Genomic DNA, 20379 nt, shown 5'->3' with positions numbered 1-20379 from the left:
ACAATTACAAGTCTGAATGCAGCTGAAGCAACCCTTCTCAAAATAACAAATTTTAAAGATGGCTGAGTATGTACATCAACGCACTGCTCCAAGTTCAATCCCCAGAACCAAGAAAAAAAAGAAAGAGGAGACACAGCCTTAGTATGATTTAATGAATACATGATATGATGAAACACTAAAGTAAAAACGTCCTCATTCAGTGGCACTCACTATATAGGATAGGAAGTTTAGCAAGAGAAAACATGGTAAGTAGACGAAAGTTTTAAAAACAAAAAATGAAAATGCCATGAAGAAAGTAACTGTGGATTTCGCATGCAAAATTGAAGGGTTCATGAATCCCCTACAGAGGCTGAACCAGTCAGGGTTCTCCAGAGAACCTGGAGAGACAGAAACAGAACTGCAGACACAGAAGCAAGTCAGGATTTACTGGAGACTGGGCAGCAGGCCTGTGGAAGCCGGAAGTGTCATGACAGGTCACAGAGGAGTTCAGAGGCCCAAGGATGGAGTAATTTACACTCCCCCAGAGAACCCTGCTACTCAAAGATTTCACCACTAGCAACACAGGCATCTTTCAGAAACTGAACATCAGTTTTGGGTTCCCCCACCAAACCTGTGGATCAATTCTCCCAGAGATTCTGTTGGGAGTGGGAAAGAGAACAGGCGTGAAAGTGCCTTTCCTCTGCTTGTTGGGATGGTACCCACCACACTCAAGGGATCAGGTCCACGCTCCCAACTGGGCCCATGGACTCCTGGAAACCCCCTCAGACACACCCTGAAACCGCGCTCTGCCAGCTCCCCAGGTGTCTGTTAACCCAGTCAGGCTGACACCTAAAACAGGCCATCACAGAGGTCCACTGATACCCAGCTAGTAGTCCTGCAAGAGCAAGGGTGGGTTGCTGCCGGTTCTGCAACATTTCTGCTGTCAGGGAAGCAGACGTCAAAGGGAAGCGAGCTGAGCTACACAGCAAACACAGGTAGCTGGCCGCTGACTCTCCTACATTACTGACAAACCTTTTCTAACTGGTGCATCACCTGAGACATCCGTTTAGCCAGGGGGCTGGGGAGATGGCAGTTCCTGCAGCACCCGCCCTGTTAAGGTATTAAGTGTTTAGAGTAGAGCAAGCCCCAGAGAAAGGGAGAGAGGGCACAGCCGCTGATCTAAACCGGGATTTTTGTGTAGGGGAACAGGCACACGGATCACACCCAGAATCCGGAGGGCACCAGGCAGTTTGGGCAGCAGATCGGGTGGGTGGGGTCAGCAGGACCTGCCTTGTGAGGTGTTCCCAGCACTGCCTGTCCAGAACTGCTTTTAATGTAAGGTTCTAGTGGGTGAGGAAAAGGCAGGACGTGTACCTGGAAAAGTCTGGAGGGGCGAGGTTGGGACTCCGCACACAACTCTGGTCTCACCAACAGTTGATGAATAGGGCCATCACTGAGCACACGGTTCTCTCTCAACCTTTAAAAGCAAATGTTAAGGGGCTGGGGATTTAGCTCAGCGGCATAAGCACCTGCCTTGCAAGCAGGCAGTCGTGAGTTCGATCCCCGGTACCGATTTAAAAAAAAAAAAAAAAAAAAAAAAAAAAAGTAAATGTTAAACTGAACCTTCCAGCCTAAGGTCTCGCAAAATATAATCACTGAAGAATCATGAACTCTTTTTCTTTGGTCTTTTTCTTTTTATCGGTACCGGGGATTGAACTCACGAATACCTGCTTACAAAGCAGGCGCTTATGCCACTGAGCTAAATCCCCAGCCCCAAATGATGAACTTCTTAAAGGGTAATGCTTTACTGAAGGTAAGGCGAATGTTGATTTTATTTATTCTACTCACAACAAGTTAGAATATTCTGAACTGTCTCTGTCTTTGAGTTCCTTTTCTAAAGTTTTATAATCCAGGGAAAAGTCAGTACCACTTTGAGTCAACATTTTTATTTTAAAAAAACACAATTCAGTCTGCTTAGTTGTATTATACTTTACATACACCAAAACTCAAAATTAGTTTTAATCTGTGAATTTATTAGTATAAATCTATGAATACTGAGAAATGTATTAACTACAACTATCACCATAATCATAAAACACAGACATCAACCCAGGAAGTTTCCTGTGCTCTTTACAATCAATTCGATGTTTTCTTATTTCCATCTTGATTTATTCCTTGACACATGAGTTATTTAGAAATACAAATGCCTGGGGGCTGGGGATTTAGCTCAGCGGCATAAGCGCCTGCCTTGCAAGCAGGCAGTCGTGAGTTCAATCCCTGGTACAGGTAAAAATGAAAAAGACAAAAAAAAAAAAGAAAGAAAGAAATACAAATGCCTACTATTTGGAGATTTTTCTGGATATGTTACTGATTCAATTCTATAGTCAGAAAAGATAAAGATTTCCACCTCTTTAAATTCATAGAAACAGGCTTTGTAACCTAGAATTAGGGACTGCTGTGGCCTTGAAAAGAACATGTTTTCAGCTGGGTGTGCTGGCACACACCTGTGATCCCAGAACCTGGGAGGCTGAGGCAAGAGGATCGCCTAGAAGCCAACCTGAACTACACAGAGAAACCCTGTCTCTCACACACACAGGTTTTCTGCTGTTGGGGGAGTGCTCTGCCGATGTGAGTGGGTCAGGCTGCTGCTCAAGGCGGCAGCACTCAGGTCTTGCAGGTCCTTACGGGGTGTTTCTCACTGTCTGCTCAGAAAGGGTGGCTCTGATTCCACCTCTAGTCAGATTGGTCTGCTTCCTTCCGTTCCATCAACGTTTCTTCACGGTCCTGAGGCTGTGTCCTGGTTGGGTCAGGGTTCTATACGCCGTGCTTCACCAGCTTCCGCGTACTCTGCTGGCCGGCTGCATCGTGCTGCCATCACAGTGACAGGTTCTGCCAGGCTGACCCCAGCTGCACGCTCCCCAGGGGGCCCTGCCTGGGGTTCTGTGTTCTCAGTTGCTCAGCTGCTCTTTCTGTTGGTTTGTTTTCTTTCAGGATCAAGCTGGGGGCCTTCATTTAGGATCCTTCTTATTCCTTCTCTGGCCTTCCTCCCTGGGTTCTCCCCATAATTACACCTACAGTGGCCCCAGCACCTCAAAGTCACCGATGTGAACCTCTGGTCCTCGCTTCTCGCCTGCCCTCCTGGGTCTGCTAGCCCTGGCAGGCAGCCAAGGGAGCCTTCCAGCACCAGAGGAAACATGCCTCTTTACCCGTCCTGAGTTCTGTTTATTTTGAAGCTGACTTTGTCTGATGTTACTGTAACCACTTCTCTTTGGGTGTTTGGATGGTACAGTACATCTTTCTCCACCCTTTATATTTCTACTCATCTTTATTTTTGTATTTCAAGTATTTGTTAGACAACATATATTTACATTTCCTTTGAGGAAAAATGATAGTATTTGCCTTTTAATTGTTGTTTGCTTTTAATGCAATTAATGGATATGGCTGAGTTTAAAGCTAGTCTTTCTCTTGTTTTAATCAGACTTTATTGGTACATTCTAGGTATACATAATAATCACTTCATCACTCAGAATTTGCACCTGTACATGCTATAACTTGACTTTTCTCATTTTCTTCCCCTTTCTTCAGTTCCTCCACCCCTATTTACAAAAACTTTATTTCCATTTTTATTTTATTTTTTTTACTTTTCCCTTCTTTCCATTCCCCCAAAGATACCAGTCTTATTACTTATTTTCTGTTCCATCTGTTCCTTGTTTCTTTCTTTTCCTCTATTCCTATGTGCTTTGGGATTAACTGTTTTTTAAAGGCTTCTATTTTGTCTCTATTATTGGTTTATGTGACATACCTGTTTATCATTCTTTTTATTACCTGTATTCTGATTTAACTCCCATCAGTTTAGCTGGTATTCCAGCTGACTTGTATTATCTACTGTAAATTCTCCACATGAACCAGACAGATGGTTACAAAGCGAATTTGGGCAAAAGATCTCATTCTATTGCGTTGTTTTTCATGGTGCTGGGGCTCATCCGCAGCCTGGTGTGCTCTGGACATCTGCACTGCCCTGCGCTCCACCATGCACTCCGAGCTTACACTAAGATTCACTTTAAAGGTCTCCTCCAACAAAGCTGACCACAAAGGTCCTCAAGGTACAGAGCGCCTCCTCTGTGATCACACTATTGAAATTCACACAAGTTCACTGCTGATAAAATGATACTCAATGTCACACGCACAGCGCTTTATTCTCGGAAGAATACCTCTAAAATGTCCCACTAAGGCTGAAAATAAAGCTTAAAAAGAACAGTTTTACGAGGATCAGTCTCTAAGGGCTCCTGACATTGGGGCTCATGAGCCACCTTTTGGCAGCGGCACCCAGGTCTTCCCGAGAGCTGGGCACCTTCTGCCTGCAGAGACCTCTTTGCCTTCTCTGAGGGGTAGTCAAGCTATCGGCTTCTCTCTTCTTTGCACGTTTCCTGCGTTTTCTTCGCATCTCTCTGGTAGCCAAGTGCTCGCTGATGTTCTCGGGCCTTGCCAGCTGCCCCGAGAGCCCACTGCAGAGAGCGATGGGGAGTGGTGGTGGCTCCTCCCAGGCTGCACAGCAGATGCTGGCTGTCCAGCAGGAAGCCCAGCCCAGCTCGGAGGAGGGCTGGGAGCAGCGGGGCCACTGTCTACTACTACCTCAGAGAGGTAGGGTGCCTGTCGTTTTCAGAGGCTGTTTTAGGTTGTACAGCCTATCAGTGCACACTCATTGTATCATTCTGATCCACACAAAGCATACTTTCTGGCACATGCCTGTAATCCCAGCACTTAGGAGGCTGAGGCAGGAGGATGGCCGTGAGTTTCAGGCCAGCCTGGGCAACAAAATGAGTTCAAGATCAGCTTGAACTGCATAATGAAAAAGTCTCAAAAAGATAAATAAATTAATAGAAAAATTAAAACCTAATACTGTTCTATCTCAAAAAATATTGCAGTTCTGTTAAATGTATACTGACGACTTACCATGTACAGATCAAAATCCTGACCAAACTTCTCACTTTATTAGCGGTTAAGCACTTGCTATCTCCCAGGTGCTGATATCTTTTCAACTCACCCCCTGGCCCACCAAAAAACCCTATAAAGACCCGCTGATTTTAACAAAAAGTTACAGGGCCTAGGATACGGCTCAGCTGCACAAGTGCCTGCCTGGCAAGTGCTACGCCCTAAGTTCGATTCCTGGTACAAAAAAAAAAGGGAAAGTGAGACTTGACAGATATATAACAAGCCCAGTGTCACAGAGCAAGAGGAAGCAGTGCCAAGGGTATAATTTTAGTTTCAATCATTTTAGAATAATCTAACAATTCTCTTATATTGGTCATAAAGTCAGTCACTATTCATGTTTCAGATGTGACTACCAAAAAATAATCAAAAGACAGCTCACGGAGCAAGTTTTTGAATCCTAACTTGACATCAACTTTAAGATACAGAAAAACATGTAATGAAATATTAAAGAAAAATGTACCTTGACAGAGCAAAAAATATATATGTATACCCTTGATTCCCACAGTTAGTAACTGCAATTGGCATGGTGTGCTCCACAGGAGCCCCGGGTCATCTCTAATCCTGGCACTACTTACCTCAGTCAGATACTACAAAATTACCCGCTTCCACACGCAGAGTCTGCACCTACTCCACGGAGCTCTGTTCCTGTACCTTAGCAACCTGCCAGAGCTCCAAAAGCAGACAGAACACAATTCTGTCTTCCAACCTCAATAAAACATGTTAAACACACATCGTTTCTACCTAAACTGAGTTCAGCTTCTGACCTGTTCACTTCTGTGATACAAAACATCTGCGAGATCTTTCTCTTCCAGATCTTCCTGATTTCTGAAATGCGACATTGCCTACCACCTCCAGTTCCTGAGCACCTACTCTCATCCTGATCCCTATTACTTGCTGGAGTCTCCTAGTCCAGGGCCTATCAATGCACAAACATAGTATGAAACAAATCAAGAGAAAACACCAGACTCAAATATGACTTCAAGATATTGTGCCCCTTCCGTATCAACATGTAGATCCCCGTCACGGAAATGATCCCACACCAAGAGATGTTCCCACAGCCTAAAGCATCCTCCAGTGTGACCCTATCCCACTCCTACACTGTTCATGCAGTGCTCTCTTGCCTGAAGTATACTGCTATTCCTTGGAAATAGCATGGGAACCCTCCCAGCTTTCATCTTAGACCACCAGGTACCCCTCGAAGCCAGCAGCATATGCCATAACCGCCCCCACGGGAACTGCAAAGTACTAAGACTACACCGAGAGCTGTGCAATGCCACTTCCATGCTGAAACTCAACCTAAAAACAGCCAGAAGGCAAGATGCAATTCTGCCAAAACTTCGGCAAGCAAAGCCATCTCTGCTCCTTTCAGAACCCAGGGCTCCACCTGCATCCTGCGGGCCCTGATCAGAGAGGCAGGGTGCAGAAGACCACTTTACATGCCTGTGTCTGCACTGCAAATCAAAGTGGGAATCCAAACTGGGGAGATAAAACTCATGTAGCCAAACATGTCAACAACAGCAAGGTCTAGTATTGAGACAGCCGGAAGTCAAAGGAGGAAGTGACAGACCTCCTTTTTGTTTCTACTCTAACTGTCCCACCATCTACTCCTGGCCTAGTGGCCAGAGCAATGCTGCTGTCCAACAGAGTGCTATCAAGTCCCTGCTGGGCTAGACCCTTCTGAGGCGTCCAAGGCTGACCAGCGCCCTCCTACAGGGCTGTATCTTCCCCTACCTGGTCCCACTGTCTCGCCTGCCTTCACATCCTATAGACAAGTCTCCTACTCTGCCTGCAATGTCCTTCCCTAAAGAAGGGTCTGGGCCAGGATAAAAATACAGATGTCCCTGGGGCACAGCTGACCGAGACAGGAAGACTGCCTGCCTGTTCACGCCCAGCTGGGCAACTCAGAAAGACCTGGCTCGAAAAAATGCTGGAAATGTAACTCACCGTGAAGGCCCCAGGTCCAATCCCTAGTATCAAAAAAAAAAAAAAAAAGCGGGGATGCAATCACGTATTAGGTATCACTGAAAGCAGCTACTAAATACAAGTGCAGAAACTACTTTCAAAACCTTGTTGTCATTTTCATTAACACGTGACTTGCAGAACACAGTATGACAATTTTCTTCCTCTACCTTAAATCTTTTATATACACCAAATGGATTTGTACAAAAGAAAGTATAAGCTACGAGTCTAGCAGTGAAATGCAGTAACAGCAACTGCCAATCACAAAGGCTCATGTCTTAATCCCAGCACTTGGGAGATCACAAGCTCTAGGCCAGCTTAGGTCTTGCACCTGTCTCAAAAACTAAAATGACAGAGAGACAGACACAGAGACACAGGGACAGAGGCAGGCAAGCAGGCAGACTGACTAGGGCTGGCCCTCATGGCAGCCCTGTGGCCTCCATTATCACTATTACAACATCAGGGAGAGGACAGGAAGGACTGGGGGATGCCAAACTAACTCCTTCATCCCTTCCCAGAAAGAACAGAATACTCAGCAGAGGCGCTCCCCTGTGCAGAGCTCATCACAGGGAAAAGATGTCATCTAAAAATGAATAAAATAGAATACACGCCGCCCAGAGCACAGAGTAGTGTGGAAGCGACAGCTGCCCATCAGGACAGGTCTAGGCCACTGCAGTTCAGCTGTGCGCTGCCAAGTGTCTTCCGCTGGAACCTCTGCTGACTGCTTCTCCACCTAGCACTAAGCCTGACTGCCCCTCAGCAACACCTGCATCGCACAGCAGGAGAGGACCTCAAGTTATGTCACTGAGCGGCTGTCTCCACACAAAACGGGCCCTCTGCGGCTGTCAATGTCACACGCAGAAGCCCAGCAAAAGCACTCTACTTCTTCATCCTTAACTGTATCTGCCAGATATGCGGGCTTCATAAGGGATACATTAAATTCATACAGCGCCTAATAAAACTCCAATTCTGTACTGAGCATTTCCACACTTAAAAAACTAATCTTGGTTACACAAGACAAGATCATTGCTTTTTGGAACCACAAAATATTCAGGGATATAACTTTCAAATGATATATATATATACATATATATATATGTATTTTTTTTTTTCAAGAATAAGGCAGTATCTGGGTGTGGTGGCACACACCTATAATCCCAGCACTCAGGAGGCTGAGGCAGGAGGATCTCTGTGAATTCAAGGCCAGCCTCAGCTATGGAATGAATTCAAAGGCAACCTGAACTGCATAGGAAAACCCTGTCTAAAAAAGAGAAACATAAGGCAACCATGGCAAAAGGTAAGTGTTAATAAGTTTAGGAGAAAGCCATAGAAATATTAATTGCACTATGCATACGTCCCACCTTCCAGACAGTACACAAATTTTCATGATAAAACATTAAGAGAAAAAGAAAGCACATCAAACAATACGATGAAAAATTAATACAAAAAGATGCCTTCGTGCAAAAATATAAAAATGACCTCCAGGGCTGCAGATACAGCTTAGCAGCACAAGCACCTGCCTGGCAAGCACAAGGTCATGAATTCGATCTTTGGTACCAAAAAAAGACCCCCAGGTTCTAAGTAGAAAATATAAGCCGGGAGTGAAGGTGCATCCCTGTGATCCTAGTATCAGGAGGCTGAGACCAGAGGACTGCCTTGAGTTTGAGACCAGCCTGGACTATATAGTGAGTTCAAGACCACCCTGAGCTGCATAGTGAGACTCTGTCTCAAAACAAAAACTATAGACAGATCTTTTAGTCTCTATTATTGGTGAGCTTATGTCTTAGTTACTTTTAACTTGTCGTTGAGACAAAATACCTGATGCCCAAAGTTGGGAAAGCAAAGGTTTATTTCTTACAGTTTTGGGAGGTGTCGGTCCATACTCAGTTGGCTCCAAGAAGGCAGGGTGGCATGGCGGGGCCGCAGTTCATGGAGGCTGCAAACAGCAAGCCGGAAACCACCAAGAGAGCAAGACATGCCTTCTTCCTGACATTACATCACATCCTGGCTCCATCCTTAGGCCAGTGTAGCACTTATACCCCTAATCCAAGCACTAGACAATGAACCAATCACAGATGTATAATGTAAACAAACACATGAGACTTGGGGGCCACCGACATAAACCATAACAGCTTAAAAGTGCACACTGTTTTCACAATTGTAGAACTTCTTGGGGGGTGCTGGGAATACATTCAGGTACCTACACCAGCTCTCTATTTTCAGATACAATCTCTTTAACTGCTCAGGATGGTCTGAAATTCAAAACCTTCCTGCCTCAGCCTCACAAATGCTAGGATTACAAGTATTTGTCACCATACTGAGAGAACAGTATTTTTACTTCCTGTAGTTGTCTCAAAATTGCCTAGGATCCTGGTATTAACTAAAAGAAATCTGCTATTAAAATTTTATTTACTGATTACAGGTGTGCACAGTCATCTATATGTCACCGCCCTGTGGTATCTGTTTTCAACATTCTAAAAACAAATACACACCTGTAATCCCAGTACTCTGGGAGGCTGAGGCAGGAGGATAGAAAGTTCCAGCCCAACCTGAGCAATTCAGTAATTTAGCCAGACCTTGTTTTGAATTTTAAAATAAAGGAGAAGGGGGATACGGCTTAGTGCAAAAGCGGTGGGTTCAGTGTTAGTCCCAGCTACCACAGACAGACAGACAGACAGACACACACACACACACACACACACACACACACACACACACGCTGGGATTACGGTGTAGCTTAGTGGTGGAGCCTGTGCTTAGCTTACCTGAGGCTCTGGTTTCAATCCATGTACTGCCCTCCCAGAAGAATACATACATGAATTTATCTGTTACAAACTGAAATGACACTGTGTATGACGTCCTATAAAGTTTCTCCCATTAATTTTAAATGTTTTCCGATGTTTAAAGGAAAACTGTTGTAAGGAATTTACCTGAGGGACAGGGCATGTATTGTTTAGCGCACATGAAGTAAATCCTGGGTTCAATCCCCAGCAATGCACAGAACTGAAAACTTTAAACCAGGTGTAGTGACACACACCTATAATTCCACTGCCCTTGGGAACTGGAGGCAGGAGGATCTCAAGTTTGAGAATAGCCTGGGCAATTTCACACCTCAGCAAATCCCTACCTCAAAATTAAACATTAAAAAAGGACTAAGGACGTAGCTCAGCGTGAAGGTCCTAATTCAATACAGTTGCATCCCCCAAAATTAAATTTTAAAATTGTGCACACACTACAACGCCCCAAGGACAGTGCCAGGCGTCTTAGAAGTGCCCCGGAAGTACTAGCCATCTTGTTTTCCATATCCCATTAGTGGGGAGCATCTTCCCTAGAACCTGAGTGCTTCATGTCTAATTCTTGATTCTGAAACTTTAAATTTCCTGTTCTCTGTAAATTAAACACAAGAATAGGGCAGCCAGGAGTGGTAGGGTACACCTGTAATCCCAATGCTGTGAGAAGCTGAGGCAGGAGGAGCCTCAATTCAAGTGCAGCTGGGACCATTTAGCGATTCAAGAGAGACCCTGCCTCAAAATTTAAAAAAATTAAAATGGCCGGAGATGAAGTTCAGTATAAGCCCTGTGTTCAATTCCCCCTAATGCATGAATAATAAGACAAGACCCAAAGCAAAAATGTTATTAATAGGGGTAAAAGCAGAGCTAGCTTGCTAGTGGTACGTCAGTATCATCTTTTTGTGAGGGCAACATCATTTAATAAACAATTTTTTTCTGTTCCATCCAAAAATGTTGACTTTATAATCATAAGAGAGAAGAAAATCTGCAAAACTGTTTTGACATTACAAATCCTCCTATTTATAGAAAGACTCAATTACAATAAATGAGAGGACGTGTAAAGAATAAGCTAAGGCTGGCACATTTCCATTCCTCAAAAAAAATTATCAAATTGCTCCTAACAAATTTTTCACTAATGGAGTTTCAAAATTACTTACCAAGAGGACTTCTCTCCAGCATAAAGTATACTTCCTTCCTACTAGGTTCATCAACTATACCATAAATACACTGTTGACCAACACTTTTTTATTTGATATACATTCACTCTGGTCTTAAAACTGTCTTAAAAACTGGCGAGCTTCCAGAAACTATCCATGCCCTACAGTTCAGCAGTACATTTGCATGTCTTTAACGCACTCCTGGACGAGCTGCCTCAACAGTATGACTTCAGGAGATCCACGCCATGTTGGAACTTAGGACTCTGGGAAGCCAAGCCAGCACCTACCCTCCCTGGTAAGCGGAGGCAGGGTGGCAGACTGGAGCCCTTCCAGGGAGAGAACTAGCAGTGTCTCCTGAGATCCACGCCATGTTGGAACTTAGGACTCTGGGAAGCCAAGCAACTGAGGACGCTGTGAAAACAAATGACCATTCTGCCTCCCTGCTTAGCAACAGTGAACCTACTGCTACATGGCCTACTGCCACTTCCCCTATCCTCCTTCTCCCCCCCCCCCATTAGCAAATGGGAACTAGAAATCTGAGCATCTCCTGGGAGGTTGACCATAGCAAATAAGAGGGACTTCCTTCCACCATTTCTTTGAAGGCAAATATTTTTATTACTGTTTTGTTCTTTTCTGATTAATGGTACTGCTCTATTCAATATTCTGTTTTGATAAATTCTATAGTGTTCTATATTTCATCTCATTTTGATATACGGGATTGAAAGAACAACTATTATAAAGATAACAAAATATACTGTGATACCTATTACTGTTATCCCGGTAACCTGCTGTGAAGTTCTGTACCAATTTCACTGTACAATCTTAGTTGGCTTCTTTCTGACTTGTTCTGTTGTATACTTTCAAAATAAAAATTAAAAAAAAAAAAACAATATGACATCACACTGAGGACAGTACCATTTCTTTACTGGAAACCAGTCATATTCCAGAAGCAAAATGACTCCGTCTAGCAGTTACAAATGGAAGCTCACAATAGGAGGGTATGTCTACAATCAAAGATGTGTCTCAACACACTCACTTTGTGGAATAAGCCAGTCTCCGGGAAATCAACAGAATGAAGTGAGCTGGCTCCAAAGTGGAATTTTTCAGCTCTTTCAATGAACTACAAACCAAATCACATAGGGCACAAAACACAAGCAATTAAAATTTACTGAGTGTACTAACTTTCTACCACTCACAAAATACAATTTATGGGGGCTGGGGGTTTAGCTCAGCGGCATAAACACCTGCCTTGCAAGTGTGCGGTTGTGAGTTCGATCCCTGGTACTGACAAAAAGGGAAAAAAAAAAAAAAAAAAACCAATTTATAAACCCCCAAAATGGGACCATGTATGTAATTTAAACTTCTATGCTGATCTGAAACCCTTCCATAGAATTTCACGTAAGTGGAGATACAAGTACAGGTAGGAGCCCACATAAAGGAATATCACTTCTAACCTTTCTCCATTTCTCTGTCACTCACAAAAACTCCAGCCACACTCCCACTGGTGCCGTACACCGATTCTACCACACGCTGCATTTCATTTTAAACTCACTCTTATTACCTTACTTTACTCCCGTATTGCACCCCAAAACACCTGCGTCCAGGGTAAGAATCACTGCTCCAGAGCTTGCTCCACACCAAAGAAAAAGGACAGCCCCTCCTAAGTGATGGAGACTGTATCCAGGGATCCTGGAATTACTAGGCGATTCCTGCTATTGTATGTAGTACAGACACAAAACGAATTTTATGGTCTACCAAAAAAATTATTATTCTGTAACATAGCAACCCAAAATTAAATTCTGATTTCTGAACCAACTCCTAAGTGCAAATGACAACACTAGTAACGAAGCTGTCCCCTCTCCCATGCTGGATCGGATCTCTGACTCTTGCCATCACACACTGAAGATCCTGGTTCTGCACCGCGCCAGTGTGGGCAGCACTTTCTAGTCCCTTACAGGTACACCCAGTCTAACGTACACCATTGCTTTCAGTTCACCTGACACGTCTGTTTCCACAACACAGCTGACAGCAGGGTCTTTTGAAGGCTGCTTCACTAGACTACAACCTTGCTGTGTTCACAAGTCTAGTCTCCTCATCAAGCACATATTTAACACCATGACCCGGGGCCAGAGGTTTAGCTCAGCCGTAACGCTCTCACCCAGCATCTGAAAAGCTATGCCTCCACCCCACTACCACAGAAAGAAAAGTACAATTTCTCTCTAATGCAAACGCCTGTAAGAACCGAATTCAACAGATTGTGCCCTCAATAATTCTGTTAACTTCCACTGAACATCTCTCAAATTTTACCAGTTTTTCTTCCATGTCAAATCTTTTTCTATCTTTATTTCTACAATATGCTACTCCACAGTTTAATCAGCCAATTCATCAAGCAGTAATTTATTCCTTATTACATCATATAGCAACTCTTCAATATGGGCACCAATCACCACCTCACAGTTATCACAAGATCTGGTTATCATGAGAGTTCTGGTTATCATGCCGCGTTAGCATTTCTCCTTATTTCCTGCCATGGACTATCCATGCCATGTAAGTAACCAACAAGCACCTTATCGTTCTATATATCACTCTCTTTTAACCTCAAAAATTACTCCCCAAGTGGTTAATGTCCATGCAGGTTAATGAATTCTCACCCCACCTACAACTACAATACACAACTGGCACTATATTCTTGAATCTTACCATTTCCTCTACTCAGAGAAACTCAGTTATTTTTACTTTTCTTGGTCAATACTGTGGCTTCAAAACTCCTCCCAGCCACATGCACACAATCTCTGTTCTGTAAGTAGCGGTGTTCTCATGACACGCCACTCACGGTCCAGCTGGAATCACAGGAATTTCAGAAGGCATCTGCCCAGCAGCCTAGGGCTAGCATCTGCATGAGAACTGTTCTCAGAGTCCTTGTTTCTGCAACCTCCCTCTGGGTCAGGACTGGGTTCACTAGTACTAAGGCACAGCCTCACACTACGGGGCAGCATAGCTGCCCATGTCAGGATCCAGCTGGAGGGCCAGTAGCAGTTTTTCCCACTAGTCATCAGCATTGCTTCCTTTTCCTAGCGTAAAAATTGACAGCTAGATCAGCTAGAATTACTACTGCTATACTTTTCCTTCAAACAAGCAGACCTTTTACAGTTGCTTGGAAAAAGCATCAACAACCAATGAATAAATCAATTTCCACCAAAAGAAAAAACCTGAAGCTTAATACCCACACCAAAAGCAGACCAAAGCGAAACAACTCCTACAATCTGGAGGTCTACATTTTGAGTCTGAGCTTGGGACTCAGCTTTTAAGCCAATGTGTTTCTCTGCATACAGCCTTCCCTAGTTAGGATTACCTCCCCAGGGAGTGTTCACATAGTGGCCCCCACAAAATTTCAGCAACCATCCTATGACCTGCTCCCTTATACTCTCCATGCACATGAACCACACTGTCGATGCCCCACAGAGACTGTATGTTAAACCAGGCCATTCTAAAATTACACCCCCAACACTGACACTTGCATGCAGTCCCAATTTACCTGGGAGGCTGAAGCAAGTTCATGTCAGGCCACGAATTTGAGGCTGCCCTCAGCAGCACAGCAAGACCCCCTTTGAAATAACAGCAGCAAAAACACAACTTCACTAATGTGTTCTACCTATTGTAAGGTAACACAACCTAAAGATGAGGTCTAGAGGTATAGCTCAACAGTATACACACACTTAGCACACACAAGGTTTCTGGTTCAACACCCGCACCAAACCAAACACAAAAGAGAAATTTATCTTTAATAGAATCAAAAGAGCACCAAAACTGTAACACACAGGTCTCTAACATGGCTACTTACTGCAAACAATAATCAGTACAGCTGTGCAAGGGCACAGAGGCATGAAGGGAGGGTCACTGAGGAGCTCAAAGCCAGCTGAGGCTAAACGGAGATTTTTCACCAAGTTTTGTTTTTGTCTTTTGCAGTAAAGATACTGAACACAGGGGCTTTGAAGTAAGCTACACCCACAGTGCTTTTTTGTTTTTGAGACTCTCACTAAATTGTTCAAGAGTTCAACTTCAAAATCCTGCCTCTGCCTCCCAGAATTCAGGTATGCACTACCAGTTTGCTTACACAGACAGGATTATTTTCTTAGTTTACACTCCATTCAGATAGTAACACCAAACATTTTCAAGCGTGTCTAGCAGCCAGTACATTAGTCTGAAACTACAGTACTCATGACTCAGACCTAGCACACGATCTACCTGCACCTAAGTATTATCTGCTGTGTGTACCAAGTTATTCCTGTTTTTCCCCTCCACTGTGCCATCTCATTGTAACTAGCAAACACATTACTACCAGGTATCACCCTGCTTGCTCAGAAAGTATGAGCAACCTCAACACTAAAGGTAAAACACATGCTACATTTAAAGGCCAAAACTACCTCAGCCAACTGGGGTGGCACACAAGGACATCACAAGTTCCAGGTCGGCCTGAGTTACACAGTGAATGAACGAACAGCCTCAACTACTCAGAAGGACTCTGCCTCCAAAAAAAAAAATCAAACTACCTCACACTCGGAAGACCATTCCATTTTACACACCAATGTGTCACCCAAGTTTAGTTTCCCCACAGAAAGAAGTATTAGAAATGATTAAAAGATAACTCAAGTTTTTGCAAGAAGACCAAGAAATCTAACAATGAACTTGGAATACTCTTACACTAGATACAAGAATTTTTGAAAAGCACGGACCAGTAGCTCAGCAGCACAGCACCTACCCGGTAAGCACAAGTTCCTGAGTTTGATTCCTGGTACCAAAAAAATTAATTAAAAATTAAGGAATGAAATCATGCCGGGTATAGTGGCAATTAACTATAATTCCAGCACTCGGGAGGCTGAAGAGGATGGCTGTGAGTTCAAGGCCAGCTGGAGTTACAAAGTAGGTTCAAAGTCAGCCTGAACTGCAGAGACACTGTCTCAAAAAGATCGAAACAAAAAATGAAAAGCACAATTAAAAGTTAGAAAAATTATAAACTACCATGCCATGCCATGCTTCATTAATATCTAGAAAAAATAAAAACAGAAACCACAAAAATCTCTAAAAAAAAAAAAAACCGGTAGTCTCACATCACTTAAGATCACTCTGTTTTAAGGAAATAGTACACATTTAACACATTTCAGAAAACAAAACAGCCAAATTTTAAATCTCTTCCTAAAGACTTGTTGAACAGGAATCTTCTCATATCTCAACTGGTCATCTTCCTACAAGATCAAGAAAGTATAGTGTATTGTTGCACTTAGTCCTAATTCATTTTCTTAATTTCAAAAGCTAAGTTTATATCTGTATACCAAAAGGGAAAAAAAAAAAAAAAAAAAAGCAAGGCTGGTTTTTATTTACAAAGCCCTGGACTAATTTTCTTCTGTGGTTCTCTTCCCAATAGAAAAGGAAACAGTTTCTTATTTGCTCATTGGCACAGAGATGTGAAGAGGTTAAAGATCTTTTCTTCCTTAAAGCCCTTCAAACCTAATACAGCTGAGCATACCTTATCTAACTCAGAAGCAGCAATGCTTCAGATTTTAGACTATTTCCATTTTTTACAAGATGAGCATCTCTTAAATTAAAACCTACAACTTTAAATGTTCAGACTCTTCAGATTAGGGAAGCTCTCTTACAAAAGAGATTTTAAAAATGATAAGAGGGGCCGGGCGTGGTGGCTCATGCCTGTTATCCCAGCACTCGGGAGGCTGAGGCAGGAGGATCCTTGTGAGTTCAAGACCAGCCTGGGCTACAAAGTGAGTTCAAGGCCAGCCTGAACTGCAGAGTGAGACCCTGTCTCAAAAAGACAAAAAAAAAAAAAAAAAGATAGGGGGGTATAGCTCATGGTACAGCACTTGCCTGATATGTACAAAGCTCTGTGTTCAAGCCCTCACATAGCCAAATGAGTATTTTTTTAAAAATCTAATAAACTACAGCACGGTAAAAAAAAAAGTATTTTACATGCTTAGTTTCTATGAAAAAACTGAAAGACTACAGAAAAATAATTAATCAGAAAATATAGAAAATGTTAGGTAAAAGACTGCAGTCAAAAAGAACTTTTTGCTAGGGATTCAGCTCAAGTGTCCGCATGGCGAGCGTGAGGTCATGAGTTCAATCCACAGTCCCAAAAACCAACTTTTTTTTTTTTGGCAGTACTGGGGATCGAACTCACGACCTCATGCTTGCCACACAGATGCTTATGCCACTGAAAGAACACTTTTTAAAGCTGGTGGTAACTATACAGGATAAAGCTCAAACAGAAGGGAGGTAACAAAAATGAAAGCCGGTCATGGTGGCACAGGCCTGTAATCCCAGCACTCAGGAGGCTGAGCCAGGATTGCCACAAGTTGAGGCCAGCCTGGACCGCAAAGTGAGTTCAAGGCCAGTCTGAGCTATACAGCAAGATCCTGTCTTAAAAACACATGCGCACACACAGATGAGTAAAGTGGGCCCAGCATGTTATCAGTAGGGACAATGGAGGCTGTGGTGTCCATGAGTACACACTGTTTAGAGGGCAGCTGCTGCCCAGGCCCACAACTGCAGCCCAGTGCTGCCTTGACTTGAAACTCTTCTCAAATATTCACAGAACTGTGAGTTTCACTGAGAAAATACCTGATTTTCAGTGCTGATGACTACCTGGCCCACAACCAAAAACACATCTTTACACTTCTCGACCATTAATGTTAAGGGAAACAAGATACACAAGATGTAAGTATCTTGTATGAGAAATCCAAAGTACAAATAAAGAGAAAAATAACACTATAGAAAACAAGGAGATAGACCTTTTGCAGATAGGAAGGGCACAAGAGATGGAGGGAGGAGGGAAAGGGGTTAGAAAGTGAATTACGATGTGTTGTATACAGGAACTGACTCCCTGTGATGAATGTCATCCTCATACCGTCGACATACCCTAATAAAACATTTTTTTGAATCTCTAAAACAGTTGAGTTCAGAGGCCACCATTAAGCTGGTGTGAAAACTGTTTTCAAAAAGTATTAAGGACCAATGGATAAAAAGCTTAGGATTGGCCAGATACAGGGGCACACACCTGAGGGCCCAACACTCAGAAACTGAAGGCAAGAGAATCCTTGTCAAGCTCAACCCAGGCAACTTATTACGGACCCCTGTCTCAAAATGTAAAACCAGGCTTGGGATCCAGCTCTCTGCAAAGCCCATGGGTTCAATCTCCAGTACCACAAAAATAAGTCAGAGTTTAGTCACCCAGACCTAGGTCTCACACCCTTACCTGCTGTCACAAGTCAGAAAAAGTTTAAATTTCAACTTTAAAACTTTCAATTCTTGGGCTGGGGATTTAGCTCAGCAGCAAAAGTGCCTGCCTTGCAAGGGTGCAGTAGTGAGTTTGATCCCAGGTAAGGATTAACAAAAAAAAAAAAAAAAAAAAAAAAAATTTCAATTCTTAGCTTGAGTAAAAAAAAAAAAGCCTTTTATTTCTTTTCCCAAATTTCCAGAAAGCTTATTTCTGCGACCTATATGGTACAAAACAAAGCATTTAGACAAGATTTTAAATATTAAAAAAAGTCACATTCCAAAATTCATTTCATGGATGACTTCAAATGAAAACATGATGGGATTAATTTATTGCCATAACTCAAATACCCTTGGTTTTTCACACACAAAGAATTTCTTTTTCTTTCTTTCTTTTTTTGGTACCAGGGATCAAACTCACAACCTTGAGCTTGCCAGGCAGAAGCTTGTGCCATTGAGCTAAACCCCCAGCCCCCATCGAGAAAATTTTTAAAAGAAAGAAGTTAATTCGCAGTTAAATTTGTGTTAAAAGCCAGAGATTTAGCTCAGTGGCATAAATGCCTGCCTGGCAGCCAGGAGGTTGTGAGTTCGATCTCCAGGACCAAAAAAAAAAAAAAAAAAAAAAAAAAAGTTAAAAAAACATTCAGCCAGGCCAGCAGACTACTACCTGCATCTGTAGTCCCAAATACTGGAAAACCTTAAGTGAAAGGTACACTTAAGCTTTGAAGTTCAAGACCAGCCAGGCAACAGAGAGAGACCCAGTAGCAGGCAAAACACAACAGAACCAAAAAATTTCACAAACATAAAAATTAGTTGAGGGGTTTTTTATTTGCATTTTTTAAAAAGCAAGGTCTCACTAGTTAAGTTCATACTAGCCTTGAACTCACTATGTAGTCCAGGCTGGCCTTGATGTGGTCATCCTGCTTCAGCCTCGGAAAAAGTATTGGGATTACAGGCATACACCACCACACCCTGCAGAGGGACATTTCTGAAAGAAGCTTTTGCTTATTTAAGCTATTATCTAATAAAAATAGTTCCAGTAAATTTCTAATGTGGTTACAAGTAATAAAGGCTATATTTTGGTACATATCTATACAGACACTGTAAACCCTCAAAATGTTATGGTATCTTCCCACACATACAATATAGGATTGGACATATACCTGAATGCACAAGGTCAACATTCTAAACATGTAATTCACTGTAATTCAGTTGCTTCCCAGCCTAATCAGCTGTACAGTAAGAAAAAATTCATATACAACAGTGATTGACAGGTTAAAAAAGGGAAAGTAATTAAGAGTTTATTAAATACCTGAAAAATGACATGCTTTCAAAGTTAAATTTATATTTCAACAACTTCTCCCAATCTAAACGTGTATTTCTCTCATATGCTGAAACAAATATTCAATTCAAGCATCTCTAATCATATACATACCTTACGAACGACCATATATAGCTCAGGTTAAAGTAGTTTATACAATAAAATTACAAACATACCTACAAAGTCAAAAGTTACAATCTTGATGCTGACTTTAAAATGAAAGGCCTCTCAAAAAAATGAAAAGCTGTTTTCCGAAAAAGTTCTGCTTAACAGAAAGAAATTTACCTTTTAACCAATGTGCAATACATTAAAGACTCCGTTTTGAATTTTAAAACTTTCTGTAAAAAGGTCTTTACCCAGAGTATTCTGTTGATTTACTTATTTTTCAAACACCTACTACATCGTTTGTTTTCATTCTTTAAAAGATGACACTTTATATATATACTACTATTTATCAGTTAAAGCGTCTCATGTATTTGTCTTTTTATTACCTCACGGAGAATAGTATCCAATTGTACCGACAACTCCCAAAGCGAATACAGCTCGGTAACAGGTATACCTGGGGCCACATTTATAACAGAAATGCATACGTTAGACGAAAAGGTCTCCAGCCTCAATTTTTTTTTAAAGTACAGATCTATTAGCAGCTTTTAATCTAAAATCTATACCCAACCAATGAGCATTAAGACCTAGAAGTCTGCCTACATATAGAAGTACCACTCCCAGACCACGGACAGGATATGCTCGGCGGCCCCGCAGTCATCTGTCACATCGGCAAAGAACAGAAGAAGTACGCTACACCAAATATTCTAAACTATCAAAATTAGACATTCATCCAAACCATTCCTTAAATTCTTTCAAAGCGGTGCTTTGAAGCACACTTCTTTAAGTATACTTC

General features: G+C 42.4%; 1 protein-coding gene across 9 annotated transcripts in view; it reads right to left on the bottom strand.

Moving 5' to 3' along the window:
* The window catches only part of LOC134477121 (uncharacterized), a 108383-nt gene that overhangs the window by 85921 nt on the left and 2083 nt on the right, over window positions 1–20379 (bottom strand). The gene's annotated exons all lie outside the window — the stretch shown is intronic.

This window comes from Cavia porcellus, unplaced genomic scaffold (genome assembly GCF_034190915.1).
Source record: "Cavia porcellus strain 051 isolate PalLab524CR breed Dunkin Hartley unplaced genomic scaffold, mCavPor4.1 scaffold_8, whole genome shotgun sequence".
Lineage (NCBI taxonomy): Eukaryota > Metazoa > Chordata > Mammalia > Rodentia > Caviidae > Cavia > Cavia porcellus.
Note: the sequence above shows the minus strand (reverse complement) of the source record. Positions and strands in the feature narration are given on the sequence as shown.